Source organism: Trachinotus anak, unplaced genomic scaffold (genome assembly GCF_046630095.1).
Source record: "Trachinotus anak isolate AG129_WGS33_773 ecotype Australia unplaced genomic scaffold, CSIRO_AGI_Tana_v1 ptg000021l, whole genome shotgun sequence".
Taxonomy (NCBI): domain Eukaryota; kingdom Metazoa; phylum Chordata; class Actinopteri; order Carangiformes; family Carangidae; genus Trachinotus; species Trachinotus anak.
In genome coordinates, this window is record NW_027273872.1 from 11,906,767 (window position 1) to 11,925,176 (window position 18,410).

Here is an 18,410-nt window from a genome sequence, read left to right on the forward strand (position 1 = left end):
CCCTGTCCAGCAATTATCAAATGTTTAAGCTCAAATAAACAAAAGTTATGTCCATAATACACATTTATTGCACACAATATGTAATCAGTGGGCAGAGCAAACTGTTTTTCATGCAAGCATATATATTCTTTTGCGTCATTTGAGAGTTTTTTCCTTTTTTGTTTTTTTTTTTTTAAATTCAAACATTTGTAATTACTTGTTTTAAAGTTTGCAGTTTCAAATTGTGCATTAAGCATGTTAATGGAAACGCGCCTACTGACAACAACAAGCTGTGATCAGCTCCTCCATTTTCTTCCATTTTCTTCATCTGAAAAGTAGATCATATGTCAAAGTGAGATCGTCCACAATGTAAGATCATCAGATCACCTACCCCTACTAAGCTCTGCTCCCTCTTTCTGGTCAACTGAATGCTTATACTTGCTGCTTCCTCTGCTCCTGTTGATATAATGTTTTTTTAAGCCAGGTATCCACCTGTAGGCTCTGAGCCTACCTTCCTTGAAGGGGGTGGGGGTAGGGGTTATCATCGCTCCCTGCTGTGCTGAGCTCTGTGTTTTCTTATCGTGGGTCATGATGTCAGAGCTAAAGGTGCTAAACGTGATCACTGTATTTGTTCTATATTTATGTAAAATCATAGACTAACTTAACTTTGCTGTACTTTATACTCAGTGTTATTCAGTCTGAGCTACAGAACTTTGGTCTTTGAGGTTTTGAAGAGTCTGATTAATGTGCTTCCAGGTGGTCCTTAACTGAGTTCATTATCAGAGTAACAGACGTTAAACCAGCGGCTGTGCTGACACTCCAGAGGAAGGTTTTGTCTGAACTGGATGGAGGCTTTGTGTGTTAGAAGCTATTCTCCCTTCTCTGCCCCTTCTCCTCCCCCTGCTTTAGTCCTCTGGGCCAATTTTTGCAGGCAGCGGGGGACGAGAAGAATGAGTCTCCTCACAGCGAGGTGTGGCGCTGAATGGGGAGAGGATGATGAAGGCTGGAGAGAGAAAAGAGACAACACTTCACTGTTTGGCAAACTGAGTGCAGAAGAGCTTCAGAGACCTTCTGCTTTTCTTTGTCAGACTCGAGAGCACAGGCTTCATATTTGTTAACTAACGCACATATTTACTTCTTCTCTTGCTTCCTGTGCACTCCAGGGTCATTTTGTACGTTTGCTTTTTGATCATCTGGGCTCACAGTCTTTTGATATTAAGCCTGATACACTCCTTAAACTTTTTAGAATCAAACTCATTAAAAAAAGGTCCTGAAATTACTGACTTTGAAAGATTAAAAAAATACATTTAATCATAAAATGAACAAAGTGAAGCCATAAATGTTCTTACTTTAATGACTTAAGATTTTATCTGCAAGCCTGATTTTCAGTAACAAAAATGCAGAAACAGCAGCTCTGTCTCTCCTGTAGAGTAAAGACTAAAACACGCAGTCTGTAACTTCTGCTTCTAGAGGTCTCTCAATCAAAACACCATTGCAGTCAGCTTCTCCTGGATAGGATTCCTTCAGTGTCAGTGGTTCAGGAGGTTTTTCCCTGGAGCTGAGTTATCGCAGAGGTCTCCTCCTCTCCACAACAAACAGACCAGCTGATCACAACCACTAGGAACACAGAATAAAGCAGTTTCACTATATATATATATATATATATATATATATATATATATATATATTGTGACACCCCTCCCACTGCCTTGGAGGTAGTCCTGGCCAACCTCTGCAGGCCTTTGGTTGACATGGGAGGGTCGTCAGCTGATACAGTTCACCTGAGCCCTCTGCACTATAAAAACTGGCCCATGTGCTTGCTTGCTCCTCTCCCTTCCAGCTGCTGATGTCCATTTGTTTTGGCATTATCATTTGCTTTTGCACATAAAATGCCTCCACAGCACATATTCCACTTATCCATGCACTGCTTTCATGGCTAAACCTGCTGGTTTCCACACCCCATCGCTTATTTGTCTTGCCTTTCAGTTATAATGAAGTTATTTTTAGTTTAACTTTGTGTGGACTCCCTACTTGTCACATACACTGAGCCAGACTTATCATATCATATCATATCTTAACCAAACAACTACATGTGAATGATTTTTCTTCTGAATGGAGATATAAAAAACACATTAATACCGAGGGCAGGGCCTCACTCTGCTCTGCAGATTGTTCCTAGCACTGCAGAATGACTCTGGAGATGATACATAAACTGTATTTTATGAAGTAGTTTCCAGAGACAAACCTCACTTTGTGGCCGTGTATAGAGCTCAGTTTGTTTGGTGTTCAGAGAGAGACAGCTTTTCTACTGCATTTCTATTCAGAGAGCAGAGAAGACAAACAACACACACACACTCACACACACACACACACACACACACACACACACACACACAGCAGGTTGTTTCTCTGCTTGTTTTCAGCATTGATTGCAGACATCGACCTGCTGAGCCTCACAACATCCAGCCAGCAACCAGTCAGCAACTGACTGACCGCTCCATTGATCCCTTGCTTCACTGAGTGACTGATTAAAAGCCTGACACACACTGTTTCCTGCCTGGTTAATACCTGACTGACTGGTTTCCTGCTCAAACAGCTCCGTCGCTGCACTTAACCTGCTACTGTGTCCTGTTTATTGCTGCACTCGCTCGATCTCTTCACCCTTTCTCTTTCTCTGATTCATTTCCAGTTGTTGTTGTTGTTGCCTTTTTTTTTTATCTTCCAGGGTCGATGAAGGTTCTTCTAATGTTCTTGAATGTTGAGGCCCAGACAGGGAGAGCGTCCTGTACTCAGCAGGCCACAGGTTTGATCCCCACTGCAGGTCATCTTTCAGAGCAAAGAGCTTGGACATTAAAAGGGTTGAAGGGTCGATAGCTCACTGGCTAACCGTGCTCGATCGACAGGCTGACGACAGCTCACCATTGGCTGAGAAATATTTCCATGGATTTAGATGCAGAGCGATGTTAGAAATATGTTTTATTTGCAAAGCTCAAAACTTTATTGGAATTTTCCTGTGGGACAATCACGATTCAAAAGATGCAATGTGACAGGTGACTTCTGCTCAGAGAGAAATTACAGCACATCTATTTACCGCAAACTCAAAGACTCAGAACGCTCCTCGACCTTTTGGCTTGTAGAACTTCTCTTGAATTTTCTAATCAAGCGTTTGAGGTGAAGTCGGCCTCGGGCTACAAAAACACATCAGATGGCAAATTTCACACATTTGTTTTTTCACAGAGAACCTCAGCTTCTGCCATAATGGTAAAATACCAGCACGCTTTAACATGACTGATGTTTTTGTGGACTACTAATGATAAACTCTGCCTGGTGAGAATAAATGAACAGGAAGGGAGGCGGTGGAGTGCTGCTTCTTATTTATTTCTCTGGTTTCTTTATCAGTACAGGGCTTCAGAGCTGCATGTTTTCACGGTGAAGTGGTAATTTCTTCGGGCGCAAGCGGATTGTTTCCCACCTTTCCTCGCTCGTCCTCCCACACGGAGCTCGTCTGGAGATCAGCACTGGTGTTTTTTAAAGCTGTTTTCTTGTGGCTTTAGTCAGCGAGGGCGAGACGCACAAAGACCCTGCAAAAATCACATAAAACCCTCTGTTTGAAATTCTTCAACCAGTGCATGCTTCTTAACATGCATGTCAGAAATGCAAAAAGAGGCAGTGATGTGAGGAAGGGGGACATTAAATCCCAGCTGAAACTGTTTGTGTGGAGCGATCAGGCCTCACTCCACAGGATTTTAATAACTTTAATTTTATTTTAGCAATTTGTTACACTACGTGTGAGTGGATTACTGTAACGTGTTGCTATAATAATAACAGTAATCTTAGCACTTCCCTAGCAAAGTTACCAAGTGCTTTACAAACAAAATTACAACTTACAAAATGTATTTAAAAGAAACTAAGGACTTAACATGTTGGATGAAGCTTCTATACTAATTGCTAGTTACTGTTCAACACTGAGGAGAACCAACAAGCACCCACTTGCTCTATAGTTGGTAGTGAAGACGTCTTTCTTGATCTGAGGAAATCATGTTTTTTGTGTCTTTATACCCACCTGATGCTATTTCTATCACCAGCAAAGTGGCTTGAAAAGACTGACTGAGGTACCATCCACTGAGTTCACATTGTTTACACTGAGTGGCTGACACGTCCAGGTTATGTGTGATGGTCACATGGTAAGGAGTAGGGTATATTAAAGGTGGTGTATGCAGTGCAGGAGAAAGACTGTTGACATTTGAAGTCACCAGCAAAACACATACGCCCCTCCATTCAGTGCTCCTACAGAAGCTCCGCCCCCAACTTGATGAACGTGCATTGCCAAGGCAACGGCACAGTGATGAATCCAGACAAATACCATGGTACAGAGCAAATGAGACAGCAAACTGTGGCTACACCTGCAGCTGCTAAGCTAACATGCAGAGAGGACAAGGCAGGTTCCCACAGCCTGCACATCAGCTGCAGACAGCAACACTAACAACTCTCCTGCTACCACAACTAACATCACACCAACAACACATACATTCATATTGACAAACTAGAAACTGCTCGCCAATGATGGACATTAGCAAACAGGACAAAATCATAACCTATTGGCTCTGTGAAACATTGCACTGATGTTATCCATCTGTCAAGCAGAAACAGATCAACCTCCATATCCGTCTTCATGCCTTTCAACTCCACCACTGTTGGACTGGCCCCCAACGTTGCCGGTACAAATCCTGGTTGGCTGCCACAGCAGTGAGCTAATCCATAGAATTTTTACTGTCCCCATCTGTCCCTTCACCGACCTTCTCTGTTTGCCTGTCATTCAGGGTGCAGGCCCGTCCCAGTGGCTAAATCAAGGGCTGAATTTTTTTCCTTGTCCGACCATACTGTCTCCACCACTGGAAATCTTTGCTGATTTTGGCGCTGCTCTTCATCCCGACCATGGCACTTATCGTTCCACCCTCTCAACTTTAGCTGTTCCTCAGGTATTTCTCATTCTTAACAATGCGATTCATGTGCGCCACCGGCACGCCGCCACTGGTGGATATTCCTGCTTGCACACACTTAAATGTCACTGCCGGTCTCTTGTCTGCAGTCCCAATCAATCCCATTCAAAACCCCACACAGTCTGGTGGCAACAGAAGGGTTGACTGCTCATTCTCCTTCCCCTTGTAATCCTTTAATTGGCACTGTCTGTTAGCATGTGCCAGATTTACCGTCTCTCACTCCCATTGCCCCCTTCTCCACTCCAGTCTTCTCTTCCTCTTTCCCTTGTCCTGTGCATGAACACGGTCACCCCACGTTGCTGACTGGCTGGAATCGTCGGTCCAAGCCTCTTTGTTTATATCCCATTTACAGAGTGTAGGAACAATTGATTTTTTTTTTTTCAGAACAGACAGCTACCTTAAGGTTCTGTGCAGAAATGTGCACATTCATGTTCTGGCAGAACTGCACACCACCTACATAACTGGGTGACTCCTGAGCAGAACGGGGCCCTACGGGGTCATGTGGTCTGAGCCCCATTGCTGGAACCACGGTTAATGTTTGCTAATGATCACAGCACAGATTGTCCTCTCCCCTTTTCTCTCTTCTTTAATTAGTGTTTACATGTGATTGGGGAGTTGAAACAGCCGGCTCGGCCTCTGGAGGAAGCGGCATCGCCACCTGCACAGTCTTTACCCACATTGCTCTTTTAAGCTTAGGAGAAAGAGGAGGAGGAGAAACAGAGAGGGAAGAAGAATATGAAGGTGGAGGGATACAAAGTATAGCTCTCTTTTTCTTTTCTTTCTTTTCTTTTCTCTCTTTCTTTTCTTTTAACCATGGGGACAGTCTTTGAACTTGAACCAAATAGTTTTAGTTGCCTAAATTCAAGCACACTGCAAACTGCATTTATGCCATGTTGGCAGAGCAGGAAAACTTCTCATTATCTGGACTTGGGAGAATTTATGCATTATTCCAACTACACTGTTAGCCCTGTAGCAGCCACCAGAAATGAAACCTAAGTTAGCTGCTAACATGTTGAACTAAAGAACATCTTGCAGCACCCAAAGAACGCCTTGCAGCAAACTCAAACTCGGCCCTCATTTTGACCTGAACTACACATAGTTTGTAACTGTACCTTGCAGGTTGTGACGCTGTCCTGGTGACAACATCTATCCAGACATATTAACACCTGCTAAAGTGCTCAAATTGCCTCTGTGGTAGAGCCTGCTGGAGAAGCTGTCTCCAGGACCACAATTTGCCAAGAGGATCAATCTGCAGGGTGCAATACTCACAGTTACACCTACTTAGAGTTGCGTACATTTCAAGTTATGCCCACTTCATATTATGTCATACTGCTGTGCCTCCCAGTCCAGTGTTAAAGGGGTTTAGGTGCTAGCTGTCGTGCCTTTAAGTTTTAAAAACACACATTTGCCGACGGAGCGTCTCCGACACTGACAGGAGCACCAACTCATAGATGAGACCCGACGGCTCCATTTTACCAGTCTGCACGGCGGCTGGCAGCTCACTCAGTCCAAACAGAGAGGCACTCTCATCTGCTGGCAGAGAGCAGCAGGAAGTGGCGGGGGAGAGGGACATAAGGCCGGTGCTGCTCCAGACTGCTGTTCCTGCAACCCAGACACAGATAAGCAGCAGAATATTCATGGCAAATGATAGTTTATCACCATAAATTGTCACATTTTATGTATTAGATGTTATTTTATTCACGAGGTCATATTTTATAATACCGTTCTTTCCTCTTTATCTGACGTAGTGGCAGTTATTCATGAAATCATAGAGAAACAGGCTTGTCCAGCTGCCGTTGTCTTCACACAATCTGTTATCTTGGCCACGTCTTGCGTGACATCTTAAAGTTATGCCTCCTACTTGCAGTGATGGCTACTTAAAGTTTTGCCCCTCTCCTGCAGTCTGCACAGACCCCTTATGTTATGGCTAATCGGACAGTCAGTGGTTTGACTCCTGGCTCCTCCTGATACTGAACTGAACTATACTGTATTACCCCACACACACGCACTCATATCACCGTTGTGGGACTGGGTGCATAGTAGATAAGCACTATATGTGTAGGAAAACTGCAAATGTGACTTCCATATGATCGATGAGACTAGAGAACCAGAGGCGAGCCACATCGTCACTGGCACAAACAGTGAAGCGCATTTTAAAGCAGCTGAATCTATTGCATTAGCGTTAATAATTTTTTATGTAAATACCAACAGTTCTGCCATTTTCTTGACACCTACTCCTTCAACTTGGAGATATCGCAGCTGTCAGAAACTCCCATATCTGCTGCTGTGATTTACAACTAGGAGGCTGAGGTGAACAGGTTTGTCACATAACAGTAATTACAGTCTGCGCGATATGACGTGGATGCTGCATTAATCACAACGGTGGCAGGTGAGGTGTGAAGGCGCTACTGAAGCGTCAGTCTTCTCAGTCCGCACCGAGTCGACCGCTGTTATCACTGTCCTTAGGAAGGTAATGGTGACAGTGGGTTTCTGTAAACCACACCATAATCTTTCCCAAACTTGATTGTGCTTAACACTAATTGAAGCATTGAAAAACAGTTGTGTTTGATCACAGAACAGTTTTATTTTTGAAACAGGGCATTCTGTGTATGTCTGTATTTTCTTGTTTAATCTAAGGCCTAGACTTCATGAGGAACATGCAGGAGGAAAATTGACCATTTATTTACTAAGCCCTTTTTTTTAATTTTTTTTTTTTTTTATTTGCCTCATCCACCTTAGCTCTTCACTGTCAGCTCATACTGAAACTACATCGTTAACAGTGAAACTGGGGCCCCTTGATCCATAAGTATGGATTTACTTCACATGTTCACAACATACTGTAGAATTGTGATTTCAACGGCTGCTCATGGAAGTTACGCTTCACTAAGCAAGCGAAGGGTATAAAAATAAAAAAAATAAAAAATAAAAAAAAACAGCTCTCAGAGTGGGTGATTCGGCATGTAGAAAGAGCGTGTGCTCCACAATACGCCTGCGGTGACGACCGCCCTTAAGACAGCGACAACACAAACTTAAAAGGATGAATAAATAATCGCTGTCTGCATTTAGTCTGAGCCGAACACAGTCTCGTTAATGTTTGACAACTGACGCACTGTACAGCCTACATATTCTTCATATAGGGAGGCTTCAGACACACACACTCACTCACACACACACACACACAGACAGTCAGTAGAATATTACAGTGAGCCTTTTGAAGAATAAGGCTAAAAACAAGAGAACACACAGCCTACAAATGATGATGAGTGTGTGTGCGTGTGTGTGTGTTTTTGCTTCATCAGACGAAAAACCATTTTCTCTCGATCCATAAATATCTTCCATTTTGTGTTTTCCTGTTTTGGTTTTCTTTCATCCGCAGGACATTTACATCAGATTTTAATGAGCGCTCTGTTGTTATCGTCATTAGCGCTAATGATTATGATTGGTTGTTGTGTATCAGGACTCTGTTTACTGCAGTAAACTAGAATGGGAGCAAACGTGTGTGGTCATTCTGAGCAGGGCGGAGGACCTGAGCTGCAGGTTCACATGTGAGAAGAGAATCTCAGAAGTCGTATATATGAACATAATGGACACCTCTGTTGTTGTTGTTTTGTTTTGTTTGCTCAGCGCTGAAACAAGCAGAAACATGCTCATGTTGTTTAGCTGTGATGTTTCTCCAGATTTATTATTAACAGATTTCTGTGAGTTTTTGTTTCTGTTTTTGCATTTGCAGCCTCTGAGCAGTGAGTGAATGTGCAAAAAAAAAAAAAAAGTCTGTAAAGACTAAAGCCTCAATTAAATGTGTGTGTAATGTGTGTAAGGTGTCTTAGGCTACATCCAAACTATGATGTTTTAGTTTAAAAAGCACATCTCTTTTGCTACGTTTACGCCTGCCGTAGTCTTCGAGTGCCTTAAGAGTTTTGGAAACGCTGCTCGATCTGTTTTAGTTTGAAACTCCAGGGTTGTTTTGAAGTCTGGATAGATAAAAACATAGACCTTTGGAAATGATGACATGGACACCCACAGTCACTCCCTGATTGGGTCTTATCAGCCTCAACTACCAAGGGTGAAAACAACAACGAAATACACAAGTTATTGACCTTGTTGTCTTTGCTAGCAGCTGCTGTGGAGTTAAATTCTGAACTTTAACTCTACAACAGTCTTTACTGTTACTTGTTCGTAGTATTTTGTAGTGTACCTGAATGGCGATGTATTCGTTTTCAGGTGTACGGAGCTAAAATGGTCACCTGGACAGAGATTAAAACGTATTAGTGTGGACGTAGCATTAGTATCAGCAGGTGGAGGTGTGGCTTTACGTGGCCTTTAGGTGGCAACAATCTCTGTTCTCTGATTGGATGTGGAGCTGAAGGGTCCTGACACAATAAAACATTGTAAAGACAAGTGATATATGCAACACTGAATACGTTATTTTTTTGTAAGGGAACACTTGAATGACTGTGACCATGTACTGTGCACAAACAGATTGAATGTAAGATTCCTGCAACATAATCAATAGCTGTGAATCAGTGTTTGTGTTTGGATAAACATCCACATGGCTCGCCTTTTTCCTTCTGAGGCCCTGGGCAGGGTTTTGTTATTGACCACCCAGCTGTATCTGTTATTGGAGAGAAAACTATTCCCTGTATCCAGAGTATCCAGTGTGTGTTGCTTTTTTGTTTTTTTTGTTTTTGTTTTTTTTTTTTTCCCCCAACATTTAACAGTGTTTTTACACCCAACCAGCTTATTTCCTTTAGACTCATGTGAAAGCTGTCAGTCAAACCCCGGTGGAGACCAGAAAACTGGACCAAGGCTGCTTGAAAATAAGTCCACTTCCACTTGGACTGTTTAGTGCTGTTCATTTATTGATCTGAACACAAACCTCACTCACCACAGAAATGTGGAAACATGTATGATGTATACATGAATTCAAAAGCTAAACTTGACATTATTTATCCGCTGATTGTGACAACTCTCTTCTATACAGGTCCTTTATTAACCACGGTAACACCATCAGTTAAACCCAAGGTGTGTTATACGGAAGCATATTGCTGCCAAAAGTTTCATGTTATAACATGATAATTCATATTGTTAAAACGTGAAATAGGAGACTGTTGATGTGTGAAGTGATTTCTGAGACACTATAGTGTATGAGAAAGAAGATATTGAATGTTTTTGTAGTAGGCCTATCTGTTTTTGGTTGCACTTTGTAGACGGGGCCTGTACGCTCACAGATGGCTGCACATAGAGTCCAGTCTTATTTTTCCAGTTCGAAGGACAAGTTGTTTTGTTGAAAACTAGGTTTAAGCTCATGGTCTACTTCATTACGGCAGGAGGGAGGGGTCATTTGTGTCATAACAGCAGTATCTTGCCATGTTTCAACCCGAGCATGAAATAGAACTTGAATAAATCCTGTAAACGAGCCCTATTACTGAGTCCATCCTCGGCACAGTTTCCTCATTCAAACATGAGTTTGAAGTCATCGCATTATAACAATATAATGTTTATATTGTTAAAAAGTGAAACATTTCACATTTAAACAATATAAATTATCCTGTTATTTTGTGAAATGTTTAATAATGTTAGTTATATTATATTATTTTATAACATGAAGAAGATATCGTTATGTCAAACTCTATAATGTGATACTAATTTTTTTTTTTTTTTTTTTTTCTGGCATGGCAGTATTTCGCTTCCATAGTGTTTTACTTGTTGGATTCTGTGGAATTTCGGATGCCTTATTTCCACCCTATTTCGAACTAATGCATGACCTTATTGATGACCACCAGCTGGTTACATTCATGCCTCACTATCAGTGGCTCATTAGGCAGCTGCTGGGCTACCAGCTGACCAGTAACATCCAATCACATTCATGCAGGTGTGTAGTGCAGCCTGCTCTGCTGATGACAGCAACTGTCATTTCCGTCACTTGACTCTGACATTAAGTCAATCTCCAGTGTCCAGCACAAATATGTCTGGATTTAGGAAACTCCTGTAATCTGTGGGCAGATTTAGCAACAGGGCAAGTGGATGTAGCCTTAAACATGCAGCTCTAAACATGATATGCATGGTGGTTATGGCAACACTCACAAAGTAGATATAGAGAATCCCTTGTTGAGTCAAATAAATCTGAATAATATTTTTTTAAAGATCACTTATATGAAATGTAAACATCTAAACATGGTTTCTGTCTTATTTCCCCACATCTGTGGCAGAAAATAACAGCACAGTAAAGCTCCATACTATTGGGATGGTGGCAGAAGATGTAAAACAAAATGTATGCACATGACTTGATAAATGTTTTGTTTGTTTTTTGTTTTTTTTTTTGAGTTGGGTGAACTGACCCTTTAACACACTGCTCTGCTACCTGCCTGTCCTTCCTCCCTCTCCTCCCTGTGTGGGAGTGAAAAGCTCTTTTTGTTTAGCACCAAGTCGTCCTAAAAACTACAATACCAGGAGACATGTTTAATATTCCTCTCTGTACATCAGATATTTTCTTTTGCATGAAATCAGATATTTGCCCCGTTAATATTCTCCAGCTTCCATTATGCACAAAAAAAAAAAAAAAAACATTTTATACTTTGACCAAGAAAATGATGCCTGGAAGGCGTTTCACTAGAGGGGCTGTAGCTGCACCGAGGGGGCCGGGGCTGATGAAGAGCCACAGTGACCCCTACAGGGCGGAGGGGGGAGGACCACAGAGGGACATGCTGGGGCCAAGGTGGGGGAGTGAGAGGGGGGGAGCAGAGAGGAAAGGAAAAACTATCAGAGGGAGGAAAATATGACATAAGAAAATAGAGGACAGAAAGAGAAAATGGAAAGAAAGAAGAACAAAAAGGAAAAAAGCAAATTTTGAGAGATCTGGAGAAGTAGTGATTTTACTCCCCCACTGAACTGAAGAGGATTTATTTTCCTTTATTCTGCTGCTGAACTTAAATATTAGCATTTACAGCAGTGGCTTTCAAAGGTTCTCTGTCAAATCCGCAGGGAAAGCAGTTTAGTTCATGCCCCTGCCCTCACCTGAAAACCACCTCATTGTTAAACAGTTGATAATTTTGGAAACTGTAATAAAATTTGTCAAGTATTTTGTTCATTATTATATTTTGTTCAAGTATCATTAAATTACAGATTTAATTCAAATTTTACATATTTAGTGTTTTGCAAACAACATATGCTTCAGTTAAACTGACAAAAACATGCAAGATTCTCTCACTACACTAACAGTGAACCTTAGAGCAATATATCATCTAGTCATCATCATTTTTATTTGACTTTGGTTCCGTCTGATGACACTGGTTGATGATCATCACCGGTGTTTCCTTTCATCTCTCAGTCTTCTTCTCTAAATGTTGTTTCGTTGTCTCTTGCTTGTGTAAAGGGACACTGCTGTGCACTGTTTCCTCATCCAACACAAGAGCCACTCTGCATTTTTACCTCTGAACATGCACAACTCATCTGCAGCGCCTGTGCACGACTGGATCACAGGTTGGACGTAAACATAGAGATACAGTGGACATACAGATGTAGATATAGATACTGTGCCAAAATGGAAATATGCAGAGCCGAGGCTGGCTGATCATATTACAGAGACCCCTTCCACTGCCACTACCTCATGAAGACAGATAGATGACTATTAAATTAGGTTGTCATAGCAGCTGAATTAAAATTCAGTAAAATACAAAGACAAAAATACACAGGAAGACCACAAGTATACAATGGAAATGAGAAGGTAGATAAATATATGACTAATGATGAATATATGATTGCACTAGGCAGGAATGACTTCCTCTAACGTTCCTTCACGCAGCGGGGTTTTATGAGTCTGTAGCTGAATGTGCTCTTAAGTTTGTGTTGAGTTTTATGGAGGGGACATTTTCAGTTTTTGCCTTAGTTCTGTCCACAGCCACCTCCTCCTGTGAGAGCTGCCTCACACATAAAGAGAAACAGAGAGGAAAAACTAATACAACAATAACAATAAAAGAATCATTCCAACATAAAGAAAGAACAGAAACAAAATAAACTAAAAGCGAGAGCAATTTAAAGGCAGCTTTTCAGTAATCCATGTGAGATTATGGATTTAATGTGTGATGGTAAAATATAATAAAATATAATAATCAAAGGAAACTTCAAAAAAAAAAAAAAAAAAAAAAAATATATATATATATATATATATGTATGTATATATATATTAGGAACAGAGAGGCAGAGCTGATTAGAGCCTCTCGATAATTACACTGAGTTTTATAGTGTTCAAACCAATTACATTCTACATGTCAAAATGCTAAACGATCTAATCAGTTTAATCAAAGAATCAAATTCATCCAAGAAAATGGTCCATAACTGAAAAGAAGAAATATTTTCAGCTTTAAACAGGTTGTGCGTTAATAACTAGATTTTTTCATTAGAAACAATGACATTCATCCCCAACACATTGATCATGACAGATCCTCTCACTTCTGTCTATAATCTGACTTGGATAATCCCCTGGTGTCACTCGCTTTTGTACAGTTAAATGAAAACACGACTGCCATCACTTTGTGTTTCGCTCATTTTCTTTGCTGTCATCGCCGCATCTTACATCTTCATTTCTCTATATTATAAAGTCTAATCGGCATAAACGTTGGTGACCTGTGGCAGAAAATAACAGTTTGAGTTACATAATGTTGCTTTTGCTTCGGCAGGGCTGAGAGAAGCTGTGTCTAAGACAGCCTGATTATGCAGGTCAGTTTTATAAAAAGACGATTATACAATAGCAATTATGTAATCAGCAGATCAAACGCTGAACAAAAGATAATGGGACAAAGGGTGATGCATGTGGGCAGGGAGGAAGAGCTCTGCGTGCACAGCTGTGTGTGTGTGTTGAGAAGTTTATCTCTGCTTCGGTAATTATTAAAAGTTTGCCTCTGCATTATTGACAAAATCCTAATACATCACAAAACACCACATGTCAGACTTTGTGAGGGATATGAAGAAGATTTCTCTGATTTATTTCCATTATCATCCTCAGTCCAGGTGTTCAGCATCAGACCAAAATTAAAGGCTAGCTTTTCATGGTTTGGACCAAGCAATTGGTCTTAATGCTGTAGCATAGAGCACTGGTTCTCAAAGTGCTGTCCAGGGACCCCAAGGGGTCCTTGAAGGAGTTCCTGAGTGTCCCCAGCAAAAAGGTGACTCATTTATTTTCAGTATAATTACATCTATATCGCAGTGACAGTATTTTTAACTATTTTTTAACTATTATCAAACACTTTGTGTAATAAAACATCGAAAAAGTAAATATCTCATCAGGTGGGGCACACTGGGACAAAATCTTATCAGATGGGGGTCTGTGGTCTAATTTGTGTCAGTTTAGGGTCTTTGATGTGAAAAAGTTTGAGAATCACTGGCACAGAGTAATATCCCCTGCCAGGATCAGGTTACACAGTCATTACACAGATTACTGTAGGTGATCATAGAGTCATAGATTCTTGCTGTGATTTAGCCGAGAGAAGAGGCAGCCTACATGTTGGACCCCAACCAATCACAGCTTGCCGTCTTTCGCAAGTGCTGCGTACACGCTGATCGCAAATGTTGGCAGGGTCGTGTTTCACACACATTTGTCACTCACAAACAGATGAATCTGTGAGCCAGAGTGAGTTAGTTAGTTTACTGACTTAATGATATAATGTGAAACTTTTTCACATTAAAATTTCTAAAATCAACTCGACCAATGTTACATGTTTTTTTGAGTGGTGTACTTGCATTATCCCCAATGTTTTCATCAATTATCAAACCAGAGAAATTAGTGATTTTAATCATGGTAACATCTGTTTCATTTGGTCGCCTGTCAGTGACATCATATCCCCTATGCGCATGCATCTTCTTTGTGGTTGCTTGCCAGAAGCTTAAAATGGACTTTTATTCTGTTTTAAGTCACATTTTTAAGATACACTTTTTACACCTTGTTTGTTTTCAATATTTTAACCAGACGTATGGATCTTAAGTTCTCAGAGAAAACAGCCAGGCAAATGTTAGACAGTTCAGCTCTCAGCCACTCTGAGATGTCCTGAACACTGATCACTGATTTTTAATATGAAACTGCTTTATTCGTTGATTCTACTGGTTATCATCAGCTGGTCTGTTTGTTGTGGAGAGGAAGAGACCTCTGTGGATAATTCAGCTCCTGGTGAAAACCTCCTGAACCACTGACACTGAAGGAATCCAAACCAGGAGACGCTGATGTCAATGGTGGTGAAGACAATAATTCCCACGATCTTACGCTACTTCACAACATCAACCAACGCCGTCTTTTGTTATTGTTTTGATTGAGAGCAGCAGAAATTACAGACTGTGTTTTAATATCAAATTACAAATCTAAAAAATAAGTTGACATGATCAAATACGATCATCAGGTCCAGGACACAGACAACATAACGATCACTCTCCTGTCTTGTCTTTGACTGCAAGGTCCTTGTGTGGTGTTTGTTTTGATCAGGGAAACATGTAACAATAAAACCAAAATGATTAATGATGTTGCAAATGAATTGCTGCTTGTATGTTGCAGGTTTGGTGAAAACAGTTTCAGGTTCAGCGAAATGAACTAAAACATAACTTATTTTTCACTTCTCCATGTCACACACACATAAAAAAAACAGCCACTTCAATTTCAGAGGCCGCAGGTCTGTTTGGTCAGGGTGATATTGTAGTCTGAATGTGCCATTAGACGATAACATGCTTGGTACAACAACATGGTGTGTCAATAAAGAAGTTGTTTTCCCAGTTTGGTGTAAAAGAACATGACTGATCTGCACAGAGCCCTGACCCCAAACCCATCCAACACAGTTGGGCTGAACTGGAACACCGAATACGAGCCAGACCTATGCTAATGCTGAGCAAATCCCTGCAGCCAGACTCACCATCTGGTGGAAAGTCTGAAACCAGCACATTGGAGGCTGTCCACATACTTCTGGCCACGTGCTGTACATTGGAAGTTCTTATGGTAACAACGTTTTTCTGTGTGGTGATGGACCAAAGATAGAAGATAGTGGATGAACCGAGACACGGCTGCATCCGTGAACGAGCGTGAGCATCATCGCTCCGTCCTCCTCTGACGCTCCTCCTGATGCTTCCCACCTGTTCGCAGTTCCAACACAACCATCCTCTCACCTAAACGAGTTTCCACACAACCATTTCCGCCCTCCTGGCGTTTGTCGAGAGGTCGAGGGGTTGCCAAACCAGATGACCGGCGGGGCCCACCAGAGCAGGTGTTTGGCCATATTGGTGTGGCTGTTAATTACCCACAGCCCCCCACCCCCGCCCCCACCCTGCAACAACACAGGCACCGGGGAAGCACCGTATTGCCGCCATATCGTCATGACAACACATCAGACCGACACAGTGGGGCCAGGAGTGTGGACTCGAGCTTGTGGTGGTGAATTTTCATGATGATGATTATGAATAGAGGGGGAAATAATTACAGCGCTGCACTCGCCAAAACATCCTCCATCTAAGTGTGTGTGTGTGTGTGTGTGTGTGTGTGAGGGAGAGAGAGAGAGAGAGAGTGTGTGTGTGTGTGTGTGTGTGTCTGTGTGTGTGTGTGTGTGTGTGTGTGTGTGTGTGTTTGTGTGTGCGTGTGTGTGTGTTTGTGTGTGCGTGCGTGCGTCAAGTCGGGGTACCCAGAGCTTTGTGGTGAGCGCCACGCGATTCCATTCCAGATGAAATGGGATAGCAACACAATTATCTAAAGTCCAATTCTTTGAGGCCTATTGTGTCTGTAAACTGAGCCTGAGCAAAGGATTAATGTGTCTGTGGGGTTTAGAGTGGAGGGAAGGAGGGATGGCGTGGTGGGTAGGGGGGCAGTGGAAAGCTGTTGCTTCATCTCTCTAGTGAATAGACTCTAAGCTCTAACCATCAGCGAGGTGGAGAGAGGCAAGAGAGAGACGCGGGAAGGAGGAGGGTGAGAAAAATCTGATCTGGAGGCAGCGAGAGCAAAGGAGGAGAGGGACAGACAGAGAGAGAAGAAGAAGAAAACGGACAAGAACAAAAAGAAAAACCCATTTATATTGTCAGACATAATGAATGTAACAAACATAATAAGTATTAACCACACCGCCCACCCAGAGAGAGGAGGAAGGAGTGGGTGAGGGGAGGGAGGGGTGGCAGAGAGACAAAGGGAACAAGAGACATACAGACAAAGAGAAAGAGAAAGAGAGAGAGGGGGGGGGGAATCATAGCCATCACAGCCGTCACCACGGTAACATATTGGCAAAAAGCTGGCCGGTCCTCCCAGGATGCTCGGCTCCGCTCATCTGGTATAATTTACCATCCAATGATGAAATGACAAGCAAGAGCCTGAATCTCCAGCTGAGAGAGTTTAGATTTCAGTGAGACAACACATCTGCAGCTTCTGCACGAGCACAAACACGCACGGGGGAAGGAGCAGGAGCAGGGCTGGTAGTCGCTCAGGTAGTAACTGTACTTCTAGTGCTAGACCAAGTACTGCAGCATCTGAAGCAGCCGGATGATTCACAAAATAACAGCAAGCATCCGCAGCTGTGATTGTACTGGTTCTGCAGCAGCGGTGGTGGTAATAATGGACTAGTGCTGTCAGCAGTAGTGGTGGCAGATGGATTAATGTAATAGTGGCAATATTAGAAGAGCAGGAGCACTAGTAGTAGCAGTTAGTGCAGTAGCAGCAGTGCAGTAATTAGAGGCACCCCAGGCAAATGTTTGGGCCCCCCCCAAAGGGCAAAGAGGCCCCCAGTGAACCCTCATATTGGCATATTTTGCAATGACAACTTTAAACCCCCTTAAACCTACAATAAAGACACTATACAGTGCACTGCTGCTGCCACATCTGGGAACATCTGCAAATTGTTGGGTGTGCCAATAGTCTGCATCTGAGGTGTTCAGGTAACTTGTAAAAAACTAGTAGTGGTAGCAGTAGTAGGAGTAAAGTGGTAGTAGTAATTGTAGCAGTGGTAGAATAGTAGTAGATGTACAAGAGCAATTCCTACCTAATTCCCATTCCTACTGAAAATGTGTAGATTTATTTATGTAAGCATGGTTTATGTGTAAAATCCGTACTGTATGTCTTCTGTTTTTCTTATTTTTTCTTTTTTTTTCCTTTCATTTCGTCCCTGTGAAGCACTTTGTGATCTCTGCTTTTGATAAGTGCTATAGAAATAAATATGGAGCAGATTAAATGTCATCATTCATATCATCCTGTCTGTAAGCAGAAAAAACTGATTTTAAGTCTGGCTTCTATTCATTACATTGTGATGGGTCTTTTTCATTGGGCCTCTTCATGCGATAGATTTCCTTCTGATCCATTAACACCTGAAGAAACATGTCAGAGGAGTGACACCTGGCATGTCTGTTTAATGAGTTTGCGGGGGTTACCTGAGCAGGGAGGTGACAAGAACTTTTCTGTTGGTTTTGCAGGATGTGAATTCAATA